Here is a 25,382-nt window from a genome sequence, read left to right as displayed (position 1 = left end):
GGAAGATTGGCCCTTGTGACAGTAGATCCTCGCTGAGAGGAAGTTTCCAAGGAACGTCTGTGACTAGCCTGACCAGGTCGGCGTGCCAAGCTCGGTGAGGCCAGTCCAGAGCCACAAGGATGACCGGAATCCCTTCTGCCTTGATCCTGTGAAGAAGTTGTTGCAGCAACTTGAGAGGGGGAAAGGCATACATCAGCTAATACTGACCCCACGGAGCCACCAGCACGTCTGTGGCATCTGTGCGAGGGTCCCGAGAGGGACATAACCTCTGCACTTTCCTGTTGATCAGAGACGCCAACAGATCTACTTCTGGAGTGCCCCAACGAAGGTACAACTGCTGGAACACCTCCGGATGGAGAGACCATTCTGCTTTATCCAAAGTCTGTCGACTGAGGTAATCCGCCTGCCAATTTTCCACTCCTGGAATGTGAACAGCGGAGAGAGCCGGAACAAAGCGTTCCACCCATTTAAGGATGCTTGCCACCTCCAAGGCCGCAAGAACACTTGGTGATTGATATAAGCCATGGCCGTGGCATTGTCTGATTGAATGTGCACTGGACAGCCCTGCATATACTCCGTCCAGTGGACTAGGCAAAGCCTAATCGCTGTCAGCTCCAGAACATTGATCGGTAACCTGGATTCTTCTTGACAACCCAAATTTGCTCATATATATATATATATATATATATATATATATATATATATATATATATACATATATAAAGCCCTATCCCCCCATTCTCGCTCTTAACCAAAATCCCCTTAGCCCCCCTCCTAGCATGTACATGTTCAGCTATTTCCAGGCAGACGGCGTATGCGCGGTGTCGTGTTGGCAGCGGGCGGCACCATTTTTAAATGTAAGGTGCCTCACCAAAAGGTAAGTGAGACTTCTCAGGAGATGCAGCTCTGTGGGCATGGTACAGGAGATTATCCAGAGCCCCTGAATCTCCTATACCATGTCCGCAGCCCCTGCATCTCCTGTACCATGTCCACAGCCCCTGCATCTCCTGTACCATGCCCACAGCCTCTGACATGTCCTCCTGTACCATGTCCGCAGCCTCTGACATCTCCTGTATCATGCCCACACAGCCTATTACCACCTCCTGTACCATGTCTGCACTTGTAACCCAAATTTGCTCATATATATATATATATATATATATATATATATATATATATATATATATATATACACATATATAAAGCCCTATCCCCCCATTCTCGCTCTTAACCAAAATCCCCTTAGCCCCCCTCCTAGCATGTACATGTTCAGCTATGCGCGGTGTCGTGTTGGCACCGGGCGGCACCATTTTTAAATGTAAGGTGCCTCACCAAAAGGTAAGTGAGACTTCTCAGGAGATGCAGTGCTGCGGGCATGGTACAGGAGATTCTCCTGTACCATGCCCGCAGCACTGCATCTCCTGCACTATGCCCGCAGCCCTGCATCTCCTGTACCATGCCTACAGCCCTGCATCTCTTGTACCATGCCTGAAGCCCCTGCACCATACCCACAGCCCCTGCATCTCCTCCACCATGCCCGCAGCCCCTGCACCATACCCACAGCCCCTGTATCTCCTGCACCATGCCCCTAAGCCCCTGCATCTCCTGCATCATGCCCACAACCCCTGCATCTCCTGCACCATGTCCACAGCCCCTGCACCATGCCCGCAGCCCCTTAATCTCCTGCACCATTCCCGCAGCCCCTGAATCTCCTGCACCATGTCCAGAGCCCCTTCATCTCCTGTACCATGTCTGCAGCCCCTGCATCTTTTGTACCATGTCCGCAGCCCCTGCATCTCCTGTACCATGCCTGCAGCCCCTGTATCTCCTGTACCATGCCCACAGCCTCTGACATGTCCTCCTGTACCATGTCCGCAGCCTCTGACATCTCCTGTACCATGTCAGCAGACCCTGCATCTCCTGCACCATGCCCGCAGCCCCTGCATCTCCTGCACCATGCCCGCAGCCCCTTCATCTCCTGTACCATGTCCAGAGCCTCTGCATCTCCTGTACCATGTCCGCAGCCCCTGCATCTCCTGCACCATGCCCACAGCCCCTGCATCTCCTGCACCATGCCCGCAGTCTCTGACATGTCCTCCTGTACCATGTCCACAGCCCCTGACATCTCCTTTACCATGTCTGCAGCCCCTGCATCTCCTGTACCATGTCTGCAGCCCCTGCATCTCCTGCATCATGCCCGCAGCCCCTGCATCTCCTGTACCATGCCCACAGCCTCTGACATGTCCTCCTGTACCATGTCCGCAGCCTCTGACATCTCCTGTACCATGTCAGCAAACCCTGCATCTCCTGCACCATGCCCGCAGCCCCTTCATCTCCTGCACCATGCCCGCAGCCCCTTCATCTCCTGTACCATGTCCAGAGCCTCTGCATCTCCTGTACCATGTCCGCAGCCCCTGCATCTCCTGCACCATGCCCACAGCCCCTGCATCTCCTGCACCATGCCCGCAGTCTCTGACATGTCCTCCTGTACCATGTCCACAGCCCCTGACATCTCCTGTACCATGTCTGCAGCCCCTGCATCTCCTGTACCATGTCTGAAGCCCTGCATCTCCTGCACCATGCCCACTGCCCCTGTATCTCCTGCACCATGCCCGCAGCCCCTGCATCTCCTGCACCATGCCTGCGGCCCCTGCATCTCCTGTAACATTTGTCCAGAGCCCCTGCATCTCCTGTACCATGTCCAGAGCCCCTGCCTCTCCTGTACCATGTCCAGAGCCCCTGCCTCTCCTGTACCATGTCCAGAGCCCCTGCATCTCCTGTACCATGTCCGCAGCCCCTGCATCTCCTGTACCATGCCCGCAGCCCCTGCATCTCCTGTACCATGCCCGCAGCCTCTGACATGTCCTCCTGTACCATGTCCGCAGCCTCTGACATCTCCTGTACCATGCCCACACAGCCTATGACCACCTCCTGTACCATGAGGTAAGCAGGGGTGACCAGCGCTATGGAATCTTTAAATATGTGTATTCTTTTTATCACAGAGGTGTCAGCTGCCAGCAACCTACCCCGAAGGGTTAAGAGAGTGAAACGTGTGCAAAAGATTGGTACGGCACTACCTCATAGGTGATAAAGTGCTCAATGTGCAATATAAATAGATAAATAAATATATTAAAAAGTGCACTAATGTGTGAAATTGATATTGTGACCAAATATCAACTACCAAGAAATGTGCATAAACATATAAAAGTGCTGGTGCGAAATAAATCCAATTGAGGGATAACAAATATAAATAGTGAATTTTATTTTAAATAACAAGTGGTGAAATTACTCTTTTCGAATAACAAAATAAAAAGTAGAGAGGTAAAGAGTCTGTGTTATAGTATCCTCGGTGTCGCAACACCAGTGGAAAATGTAATAGGTTCTTGTCTAGTGCAGAAAACAAAAACTTCCACCCAAAATAATGAGCAAATAAATCAATCAGTGAAAAATAAAAGAAATTTTTTTTCTTAGGTTGCAACCATCCGTGTGTCCATTAGATGTCGCACCTCTTATACAACCTGTAATAGATGTATCCCGTGGGACAATAATGTTGGGTGTCTCTCCGGTATATTCCTCCCTTGAGAATCTCAAAGATAAGAAGGGGGAGAAGGAGGACCTCTTGGTGCAGTATAAATGGCGATTACAGGAAAGGATAGTAGTGACTTACAGTTTAAGCTGTCTACGATCAGCGCGAAAAGGTGACAGGGAAGCTTCCGCGTTCCACGGCCCTGTCTCCGACAACCGGAAGTGACGCAATGACGTAGTAACTCCACCCTACGCGTTTCGTCATCGACGTCTCCAGCAGACACCGAGCATACTATAACACAGACTCTTTACCTCTCTACTTTTTATTTTGTTATCCGAAAAGAGTAATTTCACCACTTATATTTGTTATTTAAAATAAAATTCACTATTTATATTTATTATCCCTCAATTGGATTTATTTCGCACCAGCACTTTTATATGTTTATGCATATTTCTTGGTAGTTGATATTTGGTCACAATATCAATTTCACACATTAGTGCACTTTTTAATATATTTATTTATCTATTTATATTGCACATTGAGCACTTTATCACCTATGAGGTAGCGCCGTACCAATCTTTTGCACACGTTTCACCTCCTGTACCATGTCCGCACTTTTAACCCAAATTTGCTCATATATATATATATATATATATATATATATATATATATATATATATATACATATAAAGCCCTATGAGCTTTCATATCTGTCTTATCTATATATAATACACTCTTCAAATGTGCTTTAAAATGCATGGTTTTCCCTTTTATGAACAAGATAATATTGGCGTTATGCTTTTGGGCCGGTATAATAATGCTATGGCGCTGGTATGAAATTATTTCCAGGGCTGAATTTTATTTTCAGTCCGGCCCTGGTTTCATTATCCGCCCCCTATGTCCTCCAAGAGCTCCCAATCTCCCAGCAGCAGGAAATGCAGATGGGGGTGGGTAATCAAACCATTCGAAGTCTGATCTAGTGATCATCTGTCACTTGCTACATGGAGGATTGCTGTTCTGACAGGAGGACGAGAGAACAGGCCGCACCTCTTTCCCACTCTCTCCTCTCTGCCACATTGACTTCTCTCTGACTTTTCGCTTAGTTCGCTCCAGGCTGTCTTAACTGTCCACAATGCTGGGCCCTATATAGATTCCAGGCTTTTCCCATAATGATATGGGCATGATCAGTAAACCCAATGAAGAGGTCTTCAGGTCTGAGTTCTATAGGGATGGAACAAAGACCTGGACCTGTATAGCACCCTGTAGCTGACTACATGCATGGAACAAAGTGCTGAGGTGAGTAAAAGTTTGCATATATCGTATGCGGTCCCTGATGAAGCAGGTCTAAGAGCTAAGGGTCTGCAAAACGCGTCGGAACTTATACCACATACGTATGCAGCCTATATTATATCTGCTCAAACTTTTTATTGACAATTCGTCATGTATGTATATCATATGTTCAAATGTATGTTTTAATATTTTTTGTACCAATAAAACGTATATTTTTTTATTAATTTGACTTGTTTTTGACAACCTAGCCTTTAAAGTCCTGTCTACAGGGCGTGAATAGGAGCTTGCTTAGCTGGGGGGTTACCTCAGCGGGTGAATCTCCATTATTTCTCGCCCTGTCCTTCTCTATTTGTGTCCAGGCTTTGCCCATCATGATATGGGCATGATCGGTAAACCCAATGAAGAGGTCTTCAAGTCTGAGTTCTATAGGGATGGACCAAAGACCTGGATTTGTATAGCACCCTGCAGCTGACTACATGCATGGAACAAAGTGCTGAGGTGAGTACACATGCACGATCCTGTGCCAAAGTGACACTGCAGGCTTACCCAATGGCGTGTTGTCCGGGTACGGCTTCCAAGGTTTTACGGAGGTTGCACCTATCCTGATGCACGTTTTCTATTGTTGTAGTAAAAGATAGTAAACAGTAGACATAGGGATCTAAAACAATAAAGTAGTTAAGCTGAGAGTTTTATTTTCTCTATGAGGGAGGAGAGACCCATCACCTTAGCACACTAGCAAAAAAACTGAGGAGTCACGGAGTGAGGTAGGGTTATAGAAAAGGCACCCAGGGGGCAGTACTCAAAAGCTTTGCCAGTGTTCAATCACTTGAAGGTGCAAGCCTATAACCCAGGTTATATGAATACTGCAGCCTGAGTCCTGTATTGCAGGATTAGGATCACTTTAACCACTTTACCACCGGAGGATTTTACTGTCTTACGTCTGGGCCACTTTTTGCGATTCGGTGCTGTGCGACTTTAACTGACAATTGCGCGGTCGTGCGACGCCATACCCAAACGTCCTTTTTTTCCCCACAAACAGAGATTTCTTTTGGTGGTACTTGATCACCTGTGCGATTTTTACTTTTTGCGCTATAAACAAAAAAAGAGCGTAAATTTCGAAAAAACAACAATATTTTTCACATTTTTTTATATGAAATTCCCCCCCAAAAAATGTAAAAATCAAAATCTTTTTAAATTTTTGGCCAATTTGTTTTCTGCTACCTATGTTTGGTAAAAAAATTCACAATAAGCGTATTTTGATTGGTTTGCGCAAAAGTTATTGCGTTTACTAACAAAGGGAAAGATTTCTGTCATTTTTGGTGTTTTTTTTTCTAACGCGTAATGTCAGCAATCTGCGATTTTTTTTGCGGGACTGCGACATTGCGGCGGACAGATCGGACCCTTGACTGACATTTTTGACACTTTTGGGGGTACCAGTGACATTACTGCAGTAATCAGTGCTATATATATGCACTGTTACTGTAAAAATGACACTGGCAGGGAAGGGGCTAATTTTATTGGAGAGGGAGGGGTCAATGTATGCCTGGTGCTTACTGACGTGTGTGGGGGGAGGTGACTGTGTGACACAAGGACAGATCCAGGGTTCAGCTAAGCTGAACCCTGCAATCTGACCCTGCCTGTCACTTGGGAGATCCGCCCGCTTGTGTTTACACAAGCAGGCGGATATCCACACTAGATCCCCGACGATCAGGGAAGAGCAGCGGCGATCGCCGCTGCTCCTCCCCTGGCCCGACTCCCGCTGTGACTGAATACAGCGGGAGCGAGCCTCCGACGGCGCACGCGCGGTGCCGAGAAAAGGGGAGTGTCTGACGACGTAGTACTACGTCGTCAGACGATAACGAGTACTCAGACGGCAAGTGGTTAAGGTATAACTAAAGGAAAAAGATTTTTTTTTAGTTTTGTATAGAGTGGAGAGGACTTAGAACACCTCAGTTTTTATTGCTGTCCGTGCCCCTGATTCACTCTCTCGATTTTCCTGTTTACCACTATCATTGAAAGTGAATATAAAAGAAAACCCCATATTTTGGGTTGTCTCCAGAAAAGTAATAGAGGGTAAATCTTCCAATGGGGACACTAGTTCTAGTGATCTGGGGGTCCTCAAGAAATTCCCTTAATTTGCTGGGATTTCCTCTCACTTTCTATTTGGCTATGGGACAGGAAGTGAAGGTAAATCTCAGCAATGGGACACAGCTGGCAAAAAAAAAAAAAAAAAATCTGACAGGAGTTATAAACCCTTCCTTGCTCTCTCAAAAATGAAAAAAAAGTTTTGCCTATAGTTCTACTTTAAGTAAATAAGCAGCCAGCATTAAATTATACCTACAGCTCCAAATAATTGTTTTGTTTAGTATGGATTGCAGAAAGATTACGAATCAGATTGTCATCATTTCCATTAATATTTTTAAACTGGCACAAAAACTGGAAAATATCTCCTACAGTACTTCACAACCATTAACGTATGCATTTTACTTAATATATATACTTATCTGCTGTAATAGACACACAAAGAGCCTGCACTGGAGATCATCACAAAATTACATGTGCCCTTTCTCATGCCCTCTTCTGAGAGTGAACTAAAACCAGCTATTGCGTAAGACCTATCCGGCCTTGTTCCCAGTCATTAAAGAACAATCTCCTCTTGAGGTTTTAGATATCACGTAAATGAGGACACATCTCAAATTTCTCCTAATTTGAACTAAAAAGAGGGGTTTGAACCATTAAAGGTCCTCACAAAACTCTAACAGTTTTTTTGGCTTTTGACACACAGACTAGGCATAATGGGACCTTGTTGCCAATTGTTAGGGGTTCTTTATTAGCGTGTTTTAGACAACTGTCTCACTTGACACTAAACGTCCATCAGTTCTGACCCCTCTTTAAAGTAAAAAAACACTTTAACTGCGAACTTTTAGGAATCTGGCTTTTTGTACAGTTTGTATTTGTATCAACCCCCAACACCTCCCTATATACTTAATCCAGCACTGTGTCTGTGTGCAGTGACACTGGTCTGTGTTCCTCTGCTCACAGGGCACAGAGGCAGCAGCAGTAGCCCTTGGCTCCTGTTGCTGTCAAAATCCTCTGATGAGGGAATTGGGGAGGGGGCTGCTAGGTGACAGAGCGATCACTGTCAACAAACCGGCATCATGTCCGATTCAGCTCTCTCCTCTCCTCACACTGATCGATCCAGTGTGTGAGTAGAGGAGGGAGGCTGCAGCAGCGCGAGTGGATCTACAGTGCCCACCTGTGCCTCATCCATGCCCATCCATTTCTCATCCGTGCCACATCAGTGCTCAACCGTGCCTCATCCATGCCACATCAGTGCTCATCTGTGTCACATCCATGCCCGCATCAGTGCCATCACAGTTATTATTAGTGCCACATCAGTGCTCATCCATACCACATCAGTGCTCATCCATGCCACATTAGTGCCATCACAATGCTCATCTGTTCCACATCAGTGCTGATCAGTGACATCAGTGCCCTACAGTGCCTCACAAAAGTGTAATAGGTAGTATGGAAATTAAATGTGAAATTTATGTCCCTTGAACACCTGACAGTGCTCCCTGCATGTTGGGCTTCTGTATGTGCCTAGCCTGTGTAAAAGTTTCATGTGTGGTATCGCCATACTTCAGAGGAGTAGCGGAATGTACACAAAAAGTTAAAGTAACACTTTGAAAACATATTAGATCTCAATGGGGAATCCTATAATGCTGGATATCTATACTGATATGAACTGGGTAATGTGTTAGGAACTAAAAGATGCCACATCATTTGAGGGAAATGAAAATCATAAACCTAGACAGGGCTGAACTCAAAGACACCCCAAAAATCGAAGTGAAAAAATGATGCAGCAGGCTAGTCCATTTTGCTGAAATTTCATTGCAGCAACTCAAAACGGTGCTCCATTTGTATGGACCCACGTGCTTGTATTCATGCCGGACAATGCATGGGCATGCTCCTAATGAGACGGATGGTATCCTGAGGTATTTCCCCCCAGATCTGGACCAGTGCATCACTGAGCTCCTTAACAGGCTGAGATGCAACCTGGTGGGGTCAGATGGACCGAAACAATGTCCCAGAGGTGTTCTATAGGATTTAGGTCAGGTGAGCTTGGGAACCATTCCTTTCCTTTATCCTCCAGGAACTAGCTGCATACTCTCGCCAAATGAGGCCAGGCATTATTGTGCACCAGGAGGAACCCAGGACCCATTGCACCAGCGTAGGGTCTGACAATAAGTTCAAGGATTTCCCGATACCTAATGGCAGTCAGGGTGCCATTGTCTAACCTGTAGAGGTCTGTGCATCCCTCCATAGATATGCCTCCCCAGACCATCATTGACCCACCACCAAACCAGTAATGCTGAATGATGTTACAGGCAGCATAACGTTTTCCACGGCTTCTCCAGACCCTTTCATGTCCGTCACATATGCTCAGGATGAACCTGCTCACATCTGTGAAAAGCGCAGGGCGCCAGTGGCAGACCTGCCAGTTCTGGGGTTTAATGGCAAATGCCAATCAAGCTCCATGGTGTGCGGCAGTAAGCACAGGGCCCACTAGGACGTTGGGCCGTTAGGCAACCCTCATGAAGTTGGTTTCTGATTGTTTGGTCAGAGACATTCACACCAGTGGCCTGCTAGAGGTAATTTTTTAGGGCTCTGTCAGTGATCATCCTGTTCCTCCTTGCACATAGGAGCAGACACCGGTCCTGCTGATGAGTTAAGGACCTTCTACGGCCCTGGCCAGCTCTCCTAGAGTAACTGCCTGTCTCCTGGAATCTCCTCCATGCTCTCGAGACTATACTGGGAGACACCGCAAGCCCTCTGGCAATGGCACCTATTGATGTACCATACTGGAGGAGTTGGACTGCGTGTGCAACCTCTATAGGGTCCAAGTATCACCTCATGCTACCAGTAGTGACACTGATCCTAGCAAAATGCAAAAGTAGCGAAAAACAGTCAGAAAAGATGAGTAGGGAAAAAAAAAATGTTAGTGGCCTTCACCTGTAAAACCTTTCCTATTTTGGAGGTTATTTAATTGTTGCCCATCTAGTGCATGTGTTCATTTCTTTAACACCAAAGCATCTAAAACTGATTAACAACCTAATCTGTTACTTAACTGACCAGATCAATATCCCAGGAGTTTAATTGACTTGATGCTATACTATAAATTGACAACTTTGTGGGAAAAAAAATAAAACTTGTGGGAAAAAATGACATGCTCAAAAGGCTCATTGTGCCTTATAGAATATATGTTTGGATGTTTGCTTTCCAAAATGGGGTCATTTTGTGGGTATTTATTGTCCTAGTGCTCCAGGGCCTTCAAAAGTGTGATAGGTTGTCATAGACATAGTAGATGGGTAATTTATGCTCCTAGAAAGCCTGACTGTGCTCCCTGCATGTTGGGCCTTCTTATGTAGCCAGGCTGTGTAAGTCTTACACATGTGGCATCACCATACTCAGAAGTAGCAGAATGTGTTTTGGGGTGTAGTTGCAAGTATGCATATGCCATGTGAAAAATAACCTGTGAAAAATAAACAACTTTTGGCCAAAATTTATGAAGAAAAATGACTAGTCTGCTAAATTTTATAACAAAATAAATGTTTTTTTTTTTTCAAAATGTTTCGTTATTTTTGAATTATAGCTAAAAAAAACCCAGTGGTGATTAAATACCACCAAAAGAAAGCTCTATTTGTGTGGAAAAAAATAATAATTTCATATGGGTATGGTGTTGCGTGATTGAGCAATTGTCATACAAAGAGTAAGAGCACTGAAAGCTGAAAATTGGCCTGGTTAGGAAGGGGGTATACGTGCCTAGTGGGCAAGTGGTTAAGAATGGAGCCCTGGAGAAGGTACCTTTAAAAAAAAGTTGAACACTTCGATGCTGTCAAGTTTCTTTTTTAACCACTTGCCTATTGGGCACTTACACCCCCCTTCCTGCCCAGACCAATTTTTAGCTTTCAATGCTTTCGCACTTTGAACGACAATTAGTCATGCAACACTGTACCCATATGACATTTTTGTAATTTCACACAAAGGGCTTTCTTTTGCTGTTATTTATTCAGCACTGGGGGTTTTTAATTTTTGTGCTATAAATAAAAAAAGACCTAAAATTGAGAGAAAAAAAATATTCTTTCAATGAACAATTGTAAACATTGCAAATAAACATATGGTTGGGCTGTGTATACTGTACATTGCTCTAGGTAGTAAGAGTCCACTTGATACATCCAAGAGCACCCGCTTTATATATTTTTTTCCGATTAGGATGTTGGCATGCTCAGGAAAGCCCCTCCTCCTTCATATGAAGAAAAATTACTTCTTTGCAAAATTTTATAACAAACAAAAAACATTTTTTTTTTCCTGGGTCCTAGCTCGGACCCCTGTGTCCACCCCTAAGACGTTTACACCCAAGAATTGAATACACTCTGCCTTTAAGAATAACCTATACACCCACATCTATGCGGTCCTAAGGAAGATATTTGCGAAACGCGTTGACCGACCTGAAATCAGACATGAACATATGTATTCACGTATCTAGTAAATTGATTATTTTATTGTCTTATCTGTTACATGAACAATAGGTGTATACAATGCAATAATTTTAGGAGATTTTCGCTCTTAGTTTACTTTGCACTTTGTATGTGAGTTGGGCCTAATAATTTAGAGCCCTTTCTCTCTAACATCCTCCATGTTTTAGATGATTGTCCAATAAAATTGTATTTTACTAAAAGCAAACTTTCGAATATATGTCTCATGTTGTGCCCTTGACAAAGTTACAGATGATAGATTAACTACATTGACAGTACCTATTTCCTTTTGTTTCCTCGTTCTCCTGGGGTATTTCCTGTAGCTTTGTTTTTCTCCCCAGTCTCTTTTTTTGATCTTTTGAGGTTGTTTGCTGCCTTGTGCATTTTTTGGAAGATTAACAGGAGAGCTCTCTCTTGAGAAAACTGATCCAATCGAGCTGTAAGAGGTATTGGATAACCTGGGCTCAGCTGCATCCAAGTGTTCTGATTGTGTATCCGATTCCTCAGGTGAGCTAAAGTTAACTTTTCTGTAGCTGAGCCTGATCTCTTCTTCAAAATGGACCATGGAAATCTGTGATAATGATGAACATAAACTGTCCCCTCTTCATAGTCCTTGAGATCCCTAGGTAGTTTAGATCTCTGTCTCCATAATCTCTGATTCTAAATTTGTTATATTTGTTTGTAAATCTTGATTTACCAGATCATATGAAGGCAAGGTGCAAAATGGTTTAATGGAGTTCTTGAGAGAAATGCGATTTCTTGGTTTATTCCCAGTAGAAGTTTTTCTTCATATGTTACGAGGTTCATGAGTTTCTTGGAGCATAATGTAAGGATATCATTTCACTCCACCTGGAATTGATCGGAGTAGACTAATGACGGTGTTTTCTTAATTCTCAAACCTCTCGTTATCATATCCTCCTCAGTGTATTTCTGTAGACTCATGTGATCCCACCATACTCTCATTTCTTTCCGCATTAAAGTCCTTAATTTCTCAAAGCCAGTTTTGCATGAAGCCTCCATTGTTAATGCATTATCCTCTCTTGGGATGACTTTACACACCAATCTGAAATGGTAAAGATCACGTATATGGTCTCTGACTAGTCACTTCCTTCAATGCTCGTATCCTGCTGTATATTCATGCTTCTGTATGTTGTTATATATGGATAAAAAGCTGCACTCAGATTCCAAAATTGAAGTCTCCTAATCTGTACTGCAGGAGTGGGTATATGACAAATTCAAAATAGAATGGATTCAAACTCACCCTAGCTCAGTGTTGCCAACCGTCCGTATATTCACGGACAGCCCGTAAAATCGGGGCACTTTTCTCCTGCCCGTAAATGCCCGTAGCAGGAAAAAAGTGCCCGTTAAAACTATGGCTGCGGCAATACAATCAGACTGCGCATGCGCTGCGTGCGCCTTGGTCTCGTCGCCGGAGTCCGGACACTCTCATCAGTCAGTCTCTGAGTCTCGTCATCATCTCCTCCTCCCCGCCTGACCGCCTCCGCCTGTGCCCTGCCCATGGCCCGCCCAGAATGTTCCCGCCACTGCCGCCGCGGCCAGCCTGAGCCTATCCACGGTGAGAGTAGCTGTGGTAGAGAGGAGGACACTCATGGAACTTGTGAGATTGAGAAGGGGGCAGACCGGGCCGACAGAGCCAGAGAAGGACAGTGCCTGTGGGGATTAAAGGGTACAGGCAGGATATTGGGAATGACAGTGCCTGTGGAACTTGTTAGAAGGGGGCAGACACGGTAGAGCCAGAGAAGGACAGTGCCTGTGGGGACTAAAGGGGACAGGGAAATTGGGAATGACAGTGCCTGTGGGGACTAAAGGGGACAGGGAATGACAGTGCCGTGCCTGTGGGGACTAAAGGGGACAGGGAAATTGGGAATGACAGTGCCTGTGGGGACTAAAGGGGACAGGGAATGACAGTGCCGTGCCTGTGGGGACTAAAGGGGACAGGGAAATTGGGAATGACAGTGCCTGTGGGGACTAAAGGGGACAGGGAATGACAGTGCCGTGCCTGTGGGGACTAAAGGGGACAGGGAAATTGGGAATGACAGTGCCTGTGGGGACTAAAGGGGACATGGAATGACAGTGCCTATGGGGACTAAAGGGGACAGTGAAATTGGGAATGACAGTGCCTGTGGGGACTAAAGGGGACAGGGAATGACAGTGCCTGTGGGGACTAAAGGGGACAGGGAATGACAGTGCCTGTGGGGACTAAAGGGGACAGGGAAATTGGGAATGACAGTGCCTGTGGGGACTAAATGGGACAGGGAATGACAGTGCCTGTGGGGACTAAAGGGGACAGGGAATGACAGTGCCTGTGGGGACTAAAGGGGACAGGGAAATTGGGAATGACAGTGCCTGTGGGGACTAAAGGGGACAGGGAATGACAGTGCCTGTGGGGACTAAAGGGGACAGGGAAATTGGAAATGACAGTGCCTGCGGGGACTAAAGGGGACAGGGAATGACAGTGCCTGTGGGGACTAAAGGGGACAGGGAAATTGGGAATGACAGTGCCTGTGGGGACTAAAGGGGACAGGGAAATTGGGAATGACAGTGCCTGTGGGGACTAAATGGGACAGGGAATGACAGTGCCTGTGGGGACTAAAGGGGACAGGGAATGACAGTGCCGTGCCTGTGGGGACTAAAGGGGACAGGGAAATTGGGAATGACAGTGCCTGTGGGGACTAAAGGGGACAGGGAATGACAGTGCCGTGCCTGTGGGGACTAAAGGGGACAGGGAAATTGGGAATGACAGTGCCTGTGGGGACTAAAGGGGACATGGAATGACAGTGCCTATGGGGACTAAAGGGGACAGTGAAATTGGGAATGACAGTGCCTGTGGGGACTAAAGGGGACAGGGAATGACAGTGCCTGTGGGGACTAAAGGGGACAGGGAATGACAGTGCCTGTGGGGACTAAAGGGGACAGGGAAATTGGGAATGACAGTGCCTGCGGGGACTAAAGGGGACAGGGAATGACAGTGCCTGTGGGGACTAAATGGGACAGGGAATGACAGTGCCTGTGGGGACTAAAGGGGACAGGGAATGACAGTGCCTGTGGGGACTAAAGGGGACAGGGAAATTGGGAATGACAGTGCCTGTGGGGACTAAAGGGGACAGGGAATGACAGTGCCTGTGGGGACTAAAGGGGACAGGGAAATTGGAAATGACAGTGCCTGCGGGGATTAAAGGGGACAGGGAATGACAGTGCCTGTGGGGACTAAAGGGGACAGGGAAATTGGGAATGACAGTGCCTGTGGGGACTAAATGGGACAGGGAATGACAGTGCCTGTGGGGACTAAAGGGGACAGGGAATGGCAGTGCCTGTGGGGACTAAAGGGGACAGGGAAATTGGGAATGACAGTGCCTGTGGGGACTAAAGGGGACAGGGAATGACAGTGCCTGTGGGGACTAAAGGGGACAGGGAAATTGGAAATGACAGTGCCTGCGGGGACTAAAGGGGACAGGGAATGACAGTGCCTGTGGGGACTAAAGGGGACAGGGAAATTGGGAATGACAGTGCCTGTGGGGACTAAAGGGGACAGGGAATGACAGTGCCTGTGGGGGCTGAAGGGGACAGGGAATGACAGTGCTGTGGGGGCTGAAGGGGACAGGGAATGACAGTGCTGTGGGGGCTGATTCTGAAGGGGACACAGAAGGACAGTACTATGGGGTCTGAAGGGGGCACAGAAGGACAGTACTATGGGGTCTGAAGGGGGCACAGAAGGACAGTACTATGGGGTCTGAAGGGGGCACAGAAGGACAGTACTATAAGGGCTGAAGGGGGAACAGAAGGACAGTGCTGTAGAGGGTATATAAAGGTGGGCAGAGGAGGACTCTGCTGTGGGAGGGTGATGTAAAAGGTGGCAGAGGTGGACACTGATGTGGAGGGTGAAGTGGGGCAGATTAGGACACTACTGTTGGGGGGGAATGGGGGGTGTCTGCAGCCTCTAAATACCTACTGTACCATGTCCGCGGAGCCTCTGACCATCTCCTGTAGAACATCCACAGTTTGACCTCCTCCGGTATGATGTCCACAGCATCTGACCACCTCCCGTATCATTTCCGCTGCCTCTGACCACCCTCAGGTAAGTGACAGCGCTGCCAGGCCAGGCTAAGGGGGGATAACTGATGCAAGGGCTGGGTGAATACAATAATGTAAGGGGGAACTGATATAAAGGTTTCCCCCTTATAGCAGGGAATCCCCCCCTTACCTTAGTGTAATTAATCTGTGGAAGGTGGTCTCTGGTCACCAGAGTCCCCCCCCCCCCATCAGAGTTCCTGATATTCCTCTCTACATCAGAGTCTGCAGGATTCTCCCCTTACAGTGCAAAGGGGGAACTCTGCGGACCCTGATGTAAAAGGGAACTCTGATGTAAAGGGGAATGCAGTGGACTCTGATTTAAGGCGGTTTCTGGTCACCAGAGCACCCACTTAAATCAGAGTTCCCCCTTAAATCAAGATCTGCAGCATTCCTCTTTACGTCAGAGTTACACTGTAAGGGAAATCCTGCACACTCTGATATATGGGGGAACGCTGTGCTGGCTGGGTTATATTAACCTGATATTCATGTAAATGGAGAAATATGGTTTTTGACTTTTGTTTAACCTAAACACATTGCTAATAGCACTATCTACATGTTTATAGTTTAAGTATTGATATTTGCACGGTTTAGCACTGAAAACAGCCTGTTTATGTACATTTTTGCAATGCCAGTAAAAAATTTGTGTCGTCCGTAAATTTTGGACGTTCTGCCAGTAAATTTCCCTCCGGGAGGTTGGCAACACTGCCCTAGCTCTACCACATATTGGAATGAATGTGAAACTGAGTGTCGGTGCTCAGACTGCAGCGTCCAGATGCATGCAATTGCTTACAACAAGAAATGCCGACACACGAATGCTTAGTTTTGATGTGATTTATTCCAGTATGGCAGCAGTGTACAACATGGTAAAATGCTAACGCGTTTTGGCCCATAGCTTTACTCATAGCATACAAAATATAATAAAACAGCATACTAGCCTCAGCAGGTGTCAATTCCCTATATACAATTATAAAACATCATGACTCAATGAAAGCAGTCAAATGGGCTCTAAAAAACCCTGAGTGATATAACTAGAAAACTTGCTTTTTTGGCAGAAAGTTTAGAATAGGGTTTGTCACATAATTATTTTTGGTATGATCATATATATTACAAACAGATAAAAGGGACAGACATGGGAGCACATTTTGTGCTGAGTGTGGTTAACATTTTTATGGCCGAATGGGAAGAAAATAAAATTTTCCAAACCAGGCCAAAACAATTAAAGCTGTATAAAAGATACAGCATATTAATGTAATCATCATCTGCAATGGAGATGAAGAATTATTGTCTTATCTAAATAGTTTGAATGAGAACAATAAGAACATTACTTTTGCCTGGGAATATAATACGGAGCAGATCAACTTCCTGGATCTCACTATCAGACAATCAGTGCAAACGTATTTCAAGACGGTGGATAGAAATGGATATATACCATGAAAAAGCTGCCATTATGCCCCGTGGCTATTGAACATACCGAAAGGCCAAATGAGACTTAAAAAATTGTACGGAAGTAGAAGTTTTTAGTGAATAAGCATCAAGGATTGCCCAAAGATTTATACAAAAAGGGATATGATGAAGCTTATATAAAACATCAAATCGAAGAAGTTGATCTAATGGACAGGGAAAATCTGAACAGAGATAAAGAGAAAATAGACAATTACCAAGCGAATATACCAATAATATTAAATTACGGAATACAACATAAAAATAAATAGAAAGAATCATTAGAAAACATTGGCCCATCCTGACATCTGATAAATATCTTCAACAGATATTACCTAAGAATCCTAGATTTACATATAGGAGCGCTCCCACGTTACAGGATAATTTGGGCAAAAACATGTTAGACCCCTCAAAAAATCCAACGTTACTTTATTTTTACAGGGAAAGTTTTTTTCCATGCAAACTATGCTATGCATGTACTAAAACTAAAAGGCAGACTATAAAAAGAACTACATTTTCATCTATCAGTACAGGAAAGGAATATGAGATTAGAGACTATATTACATGTAGAACCGAAGGTGTAGTATATGCCCTACAATGCCCCTGCCAGATCCAATACATTTGTTCATACCAAATGCCCAATGTGGAAACGGATAAGGGAGCATATTCAAATTATCTCCGAGGGTTATCTTAAACATAGTGTAGCCAAACATTTTGCCATACATCAAAACAAGGATCCCTACTTGGTATTTTGAGCAATTAAAAAGTATCATCCACGCTGGAGAGGGAGTAACAAAATCATTAATTAGCCAGCATGAATCCTTTTGGTTTCATGAATGCAGACACTCCAACCTCTAGGCCTCAACATTGCATTCAATATTAACGGTTTTATTAGCAATTACTGATTATGGCTTGGTCATATTTCTTTAATTGATGTGGTAGTCCTAACTATGATCTATATATTTTTTATATGGGAAATATAGGATGCGCTAACTCACTTTAGAGCAGCATCTAGAAGTCCCTGGACTAAGGGAAAAATGGTAAAAGAATATGTGTGCTAGTGCTCTCAAAATTGGTTTGAAATGATATACTATGATAAAAAATAAATCATTGATGATCCCTTTATCTCACCACATAAAATGATTGCGAAAGGTGACACAGTGCTAAAGTGCCTAAATTATTAGGAACTAATTAATGTATGCTCATTATTTCTTGCCATATAAAATTGTTGAAAACAGTGACACAGTATTAACCCCCCTGGCGGTAATCCCGAGCGTGACTCGGGGTGGATTTTTTAGTGCAGGATCGGTATCCCCGAGTCACGCTCGGGGTAGATGTGCAGAGAGCGCAGCGGTGTCTCTTACCTTCTCCTGGCGATCCAGCGATGATCTCTCATTGTATATATATACCGGTATATATATATATATATATATATATATATATATATATATATATGTGTATATATATATATATATATATATATATATATATATATATATATATGCGCACACACACACACACACATATATATATATATATATATATATATATATATATATATATATATATATATATATATATATATATATGAGAGAGAGAGGTATTGAATGGGATTGTGGTGTATCCATAGGGTGGGGACCAAGAGAAACCCATTGGAATTCCCAAAAGGTGGACTTTAAAGGGCTGGTATAGTAATAGGTGAGCAAACAAGGGAGTAAAAATATATAAATTTATTGAAATATATTGGTAAAAACAGAGATCAGCATGATTACTTCACATATGGTAGCTAGCAACATAGTTTAAACATGAAGACATAGAATTAGTCCATAGACAACTCAACCATGTTGAAACATTGAAGGTTTTTTCTTGGTGATGGTTCGACGCGTTTCGCCAGAAAAAAGTAATCGGCTTCTTCAGGAACCAATTGTTAGAGGCTAAACAGGGCCTCTAACATTAGACATATGCAGAAAGGAGAAAGAAAAAAAACATAAACATTCATGAATACCCTTCATGTTATACCATTGAAGCATAGTTGATACATAACATATCAAACTCCTATTGGGTGGAATACAAAACAACTGTACATTATTGGTCAACTTGCTCACCTAGTTCACAATGGAGTTAACATGGATAGGATTCAAGATATCCCTAGTTATCCAGTGAGGCCAGGATGCAAATAGCCCTCTCCAATAGATCCTCAAATAGGGCTCCAAAGAACTCCTTTATGAGGGTAGGTGGACCGAACCTCTTCCAAGTTTCCCAAGGGGATGAATACATCCGATAATATATGCCAATGAGTAACCTCTATGTTGTCACCATGGGGTACTCAGCAACGATACGATGTTGGAGGCAGGGGATTGATAAAATAAAAGCCCAGAACAACTCTGTAGTGTTTCCATGATAGAAGGGAAAGAGAGCACAAAAGAGAGGACAAGAGATAAGGATAATAATAAATGATTATAGCCCACCAAACAAATAACAATCTGCTTGGAGGTAAGGTATATAAGCCCATAATTGAGGGCTCCATTCAAATAAAAAGAGCCTACCTTGCCATGGAATCAGCACTGTGTAGAGGTACTGGACGCCTGTGTCCGCGGTATCGAGTACCGCAGTCATCGGCGTCTCTGCCTCGGGGGCTTATGAGCAGGAAGAGGTCCCGCCGGAAGTGCGACGCCAGAAGCGTCCCGACGTAACTTCCGGCGCGAGCGCTATGCAAGTGCGCCACTTCCGGTATGGCTGAAGATGGTAATGCAGCCATCGGGTACGGCGCAACTGATTCCCATTGCTGGGAGAGGACCGGATGTTTACCAGAAACATCCTACCTCTGCTTTGCGCCCGAGTCCACCTGGAATGGAAAGGGAAAACAGGCATACACTAGCTCAAACCGGACCTGTCGGTACATCCCGATCCTATCAAAAAACAGGAGAACAATGGTGATTGATAAAAATACTTCAAAGGTCCCAAAACAGAAAAAAAGGAGCCAAACAAAAGAAAGGGAGCATATATGTGTATATATGAAAACACATACATGCAACCAAAAACAGAGATTAGTAAACAAATAAGAACACAATATACAGCCCCTAGAAAAGGAGCATATTTAATAAGCATATCTCATTGACACAGTTGCCACACAGAGGGCTCACATCAGAGCAAAAAGGATGGCTAGTCATAGGGATATAGTCACATTATATCCTAAATTGGAAAGAGGAGACAAAAAAGGAAAAAAAAAAAGAAAAAAAGAGGGGGAGAAGGGAGAAGGGAGGACAAAGGGGAGGAAAAAAAGAAGGGGAGGGGGAGGGAAGGAGGGAAAAAAGGGGGAATGAAAAGAGGGGAGGGGAGGGGGAGAAAAGGAAAAAGGAAAAAGGGAGGGTATATATATACACACACACACACACACACACACACACACACATATATATATATATATATATATATATATATATATATATATATATATATATATATATATATATAATGCATGAATTATAATCTAATCAATAATATAATTTTATTATATATATGATATATTAAATAATAAAATTATATTATTGATTCGATTATAATTCATGTGTTTGTGTTTCAAATTTATCACATCTGGGATGTCTACTAGACTGACCCTGTTTTGGTCAGGTTTAAGTCAGTAATTACTAAGAATTGTAGGCCTATAATACATAAGGCCAAATTTCCATGAAAAAAATTGTACCGCTTTTGGTATGTAATTCCTGACATAATCATACCGCCAGGGGGGTTAAAGTGCATACAAAAGTAAACAAACAATCAATAAATCTGGTATCACTTTACCACTTTCAACCATTTTATATGGCAAGAAATAATGAGCATACATTAGTTATTTCCTAATAATTTAGGCACTTAAGCACTGTGTTACCTTTCTCGACCATTTTATGTGGTGAGATAAAGGGATCATCAATGATTTATTTTTTATCATTGTATATCATTTCAAACCTATTTTGAGCACACTAGCACACATTATTTTATATATTTTTTATGCCAATTGTTTATACTTGGTGCAGGTTATTTCAATTTTCTATTTTTCCCCCCCATTACTCCTGGTTTATCCACATTTATTGAGGACCATGGGTTGAATATAGGGGTTTTTATTTTAGTTTTAATATTGTGCTTTAGTTAATTGTGCCTCAGTTCATTATATACTTATATGGGCCTTTTTTATTTTTTATTTCTTAAAACATATTTTATTTATTCACAATTTTCCCATCCTTCTTTGGTTTGTTGAATAGAGTTCCTATTGAGAAAGGGTTATTTATGGCCTTATAGGTAGGTTTATGTGTTTATCATTCTTTAGTAATTTTTGTTTTTATTTAGATACAGTGCTAATCACTACTAGTTGGTTATGTTTTTATAATATGATAAAATGGTTGCGCCTATTCAAAATTATGTAAGATTGATTGGACTTGATTTTTGAAGGTAATATAGTAGACTATATGTCCTTACTTCGGCCGTCTACACTGAACAAAATTATAAATGCAACACTTTTGTTTTTGCCCCCATTTTTCATGAGCTAAACTTAAAAATAAAGACTTTTTCTTAGGTACACAAAAGGCCTAGTTCTCTCAAATATTGTTCACAAATCTGTCTTAATCTGTGTTAGTGAGCACTTCTCCTTTGCCAAGGTAATCCATCCACCTCACAGGTGTGGCATATCAAGATGCGGATTAGACTGCTTGATTATTGCACAGGTGTGCCTTAGGCTGGCCACAATAAAGGCCACTCTAAAATGTGTAGTTTTACTGTATTGGGGGGGGGTCCAAAAACCAGTCAGTATCTGGTGTGACCACCATTTGCCTCAAGCAGTGCAACACATCTCCTTCGCATAGAGTTGATCAGGTTGTTGTGGCCTGTGGAATGTTTGTCCACTTCTCTTCAATGGCGTTGGGAAGTTGCTGGATTTTGGCAGGACCTGGAACACGCTGTCGTATACGCCAATCCAGAGCATCCCAAACATGCTCAATGGGTGACGTGTCTGGTGTGTATGCTGGCCATGCAAGAACTGGGATGGTTTCATTGTGTACAGATTCTTGCAACATGGGGCTGTGCATTATGCTGCAACATGAGGTGATGATCATGGATAAAAGGCACAACAATGGGCCTCAGGATCTCATCACGGTATCTCTGTGCATTCAAAATGCCATTATAAAAATGTACCTGTGTTCGTTGTCCATAACATGCAAGAACTGGGATGTTTTCAGCTTCCAGGAATTGTGTACAGATCCTTGCAACATGGGACAGTGCATTATTATGCTGAAACATGAGGTGGTGGTCATGGATTAATGTCACAACAATTGGCCTTGGGATCTCGTTACGGTATCTCGGTGCATTTAAATTGCCATCAATAAAATGGGAAATAAGTGGGAAAACATCAGACAAAAATTCCCAAGGCTAACCATAGCCAGCCAGTTAACAGTGCTCAACCATAAACAACTGGAGCTCACCTGAAAAACAAACTATACACCCTCAAAGAGGACCAGGTCCTCTAAACAGCAGCCAGCAAAACCTTTCAGCCAAAAGAAGCATCCGCAGATTCCAAAAAATGCACTTTATAAAAATGTTGTTAAAGTGTGCACCAACAACCAGGTGGCCGCCTTGCAAACCACCGTCACTGACGCTTGATGATGGAAAGCCCAGAAGACACTAAGCGCCCTAATAGAAGAACTGACCCCTGATGCAATAGGCCTGAACCACCGTCTGTTTGATCCATCCGAAAATGGTCACAGAAGAAGCGGACAACCCTTTGTGAGGTCCTACCATGAGCACAAAGAGTCTGACTTCCTAAAAGACCCTGTAGCTGCCAGGTACACCCTAATTGCCCAGACCACATCCAAGGCATGCAAGGCAATTTCCTTCGGATGTTTAGGCCTGGGACACAGGGAAGGCAACGCAATGTCTTCATTCAAATGACAGTCAAAGACCACCTTAGGAAGGAATGACGGACAGAAGCAAAGCACCACCTTATCCTTGTGAAGCACTATAAGGTGAACAACAGGATAACACCGTCAGTTCTGACACCCTGCACGCAGAGGTAATAGTCACCAAAGAAGGCCACCTTCTGGGGAAAAATCCCAATTATTTCAAAGAGAAGCTTCAGTAGACCTGAAAGCACCACATTAAGAATCCAGGGCGTCAACAGAGCCCGCACTGAAGGAACCAAATATCAGACACCCTGAAGAAAAAAGGTACGCACCAGGGAGTGTGTGGCCAAATAGTTGTTTTTACATAGACCGCCAAAACCCGATACCTGGCCCTTGATGGTACTCTTTTTTGTTCAACCCCCCATTGAAGGAAGGATAAGATCCGATCCACAGAGAAGGAGCAAGGATGAACCCCCAAGAGAATCACACCACGCAATGTGATACACAACGAGAGCTTCTTTGTGGCACAACAGATAAGGCTGCAAGCTATGAAACAGGGAACCTCCCGGTTCAAGGACACCCAGGTACATGACAGGACCCCCTCTCCAATGGACTGCTCCGGGGGCCTAGCGTGGCTTAGCAGGAAAAGAGGCATGAAAATCTCGGATGAGAGCAGGGGCATGCAAATCTTTAGGGAGGAGCTGGATGACGTCATTCCGTGTTCACGGCCGGGACCGGAATTGCAACATTGTATCGCTTTCAGCGTTCTGTTTGTTTGTTTTTACTTTGATGTAAGTGCATTCGTTTTTTTCAATTAAATTGGTATCGAAGTTACTGCACCATGAGCATTTTTTACTTTATACCCCCATGAGGCTGAACTGCTTTGAAGGATCGTATCACATATCGGATGATTCAAGCTGCACGGGAGGCTAGGGTGTCTGCGGTCTGCGGTCATCTATCATCACAAGTCGGCGGGAGAGGATTGAAGCCAGAAGTTGGCTGGGAAGCAAAAAATCTGCAACTTGTAATTACACACACGTGCATGTAGTGTGTACTAGAGTTAAGCGGCCACTACACACCCTATTCGTTTAAGATTGGATCGGCATTTATATTGTGTAAACGGCATACTTCACGATTGACTGATTTAATTATTTGTTTGAAGATTTCACCCACAGCAATAGGATTCACGCTTTTTGGATTGTACATGTTGGGACTTTATTTTTGGTTTACATTTCAGCTATTTTTATCCATTGATTATATTGTGGATTTCTATGGGATTGATCTTACACTTTTATTTGGACATTTTTTTGGACATTCATTTTGATATTTTATTCAATATCACGGTAGATTTTGTGATTCATCTGTTGGAGTTGCACATTGTGATCACATTTATTCACAGCATTTTTGGATCGGGAGTTTATTCATTTCTTTATATACCGCCGATCACCCATACCATACACAGCACTATTGTTTGTATAGATTTTTATAGTTAGTTCGATTTTACACAGTTTCTACAATCAGACCACTTTTATACAGTGCTGATCACTTCCATCACACGGAACACAACCCCCCCCCCTTTTTTTCTATCTTCACGTTTATTATTATTATTATTTTGGAGGCACTTTACTGATCACAGTGATTCACTGATTATTTTCAAAAGGATTTTTTTGAATTAGCGCCGATCTACTCTTGCCTTATATTACACCACGCAATGTACATCTTCCAAGATGGTAGATCTTCCTAGAGGCAGATTTCCAAGCTTTTAACAGTGTAAGAATAACAGATTCAAACAAACCTCCACCCTTCATCACCTAGCATTCAACAGCCAAGTCGATAAAGCCAGTGACTGTAAAGCAGGAGGGAAGATTGGTCGTTGGGACAGCAGATCCCCCCTGAGAAGAAGTCCCCAAGGAGGATCAGTGACCAGTCGTACCAAATCGGCATACCAAGACCGGCGAGACCAGTCTGGAACCACTAGAATGACCAGAATCCCTTCTGCCTGAATCCTGAACAGAAGTCGTGGCAGAAGTTTGAGAGGGCTGGAACTAATCAGTCAGCCCACCTTAGAATGCCGGCTGCTTACTGAGCCACCAGGACACTTCTTGTGCCCCCTTGGTGATTGACATAGACCACAGCCGTGGCATTGTCTGAAGGAATTCGTACTGGACAACCCTGAAGACAGATAAAGTCTAATCGCTCAGAGTTCCAGTACACTAAATCGGCAGTTTGGGCTCTGCCAGAGTCCAGACTCCATGAGCACATCTGTGCTTAGGACGCCTCCCCACCCGGGCCGGCTGGCAACCGTGGAGACAACCATCCAGTACAGGAGAAGAAGGATTTTCCCTGACAAAGTTTCAGAGAGTAAAGCCACCACTAGAGACCGTCGATCCTTGACCGATTTCACCAGAATCTCTTTAGCAGAGATCTTGTGTGGAACTGTGCAAACAGACCACCTCGAGGCTGGAAACTATCAGGCCCAGCACGCGCATGCAAGCCCGGAGGGATGACCGTCTGCTGAGCACGCGCATGCAAGCCCGGAGGGATGACCGTCTGCTGAATTGCCTTCTGCAATTTCTGGAGTTTTTCCCAAGGAAGAAACACTCTGGCTGA

The sequence above is a fragment of the Pelophylax lessonae genome, assembly GCF_965119305.1.
Source record: "Pelophylax lessonae genome assembly, chromosome: 9".
Taxonomy (NCBI): Eukaryota; Metazoa; Chordata; class Amphibia; order Anura; family Ranidae; genus Pelophylax; species Pelophylax lessonae.
The sequence above is the reverse complement of the archived record's forward strand: the minus strand, read 5'-3'. Positions refer to the sequence as shown.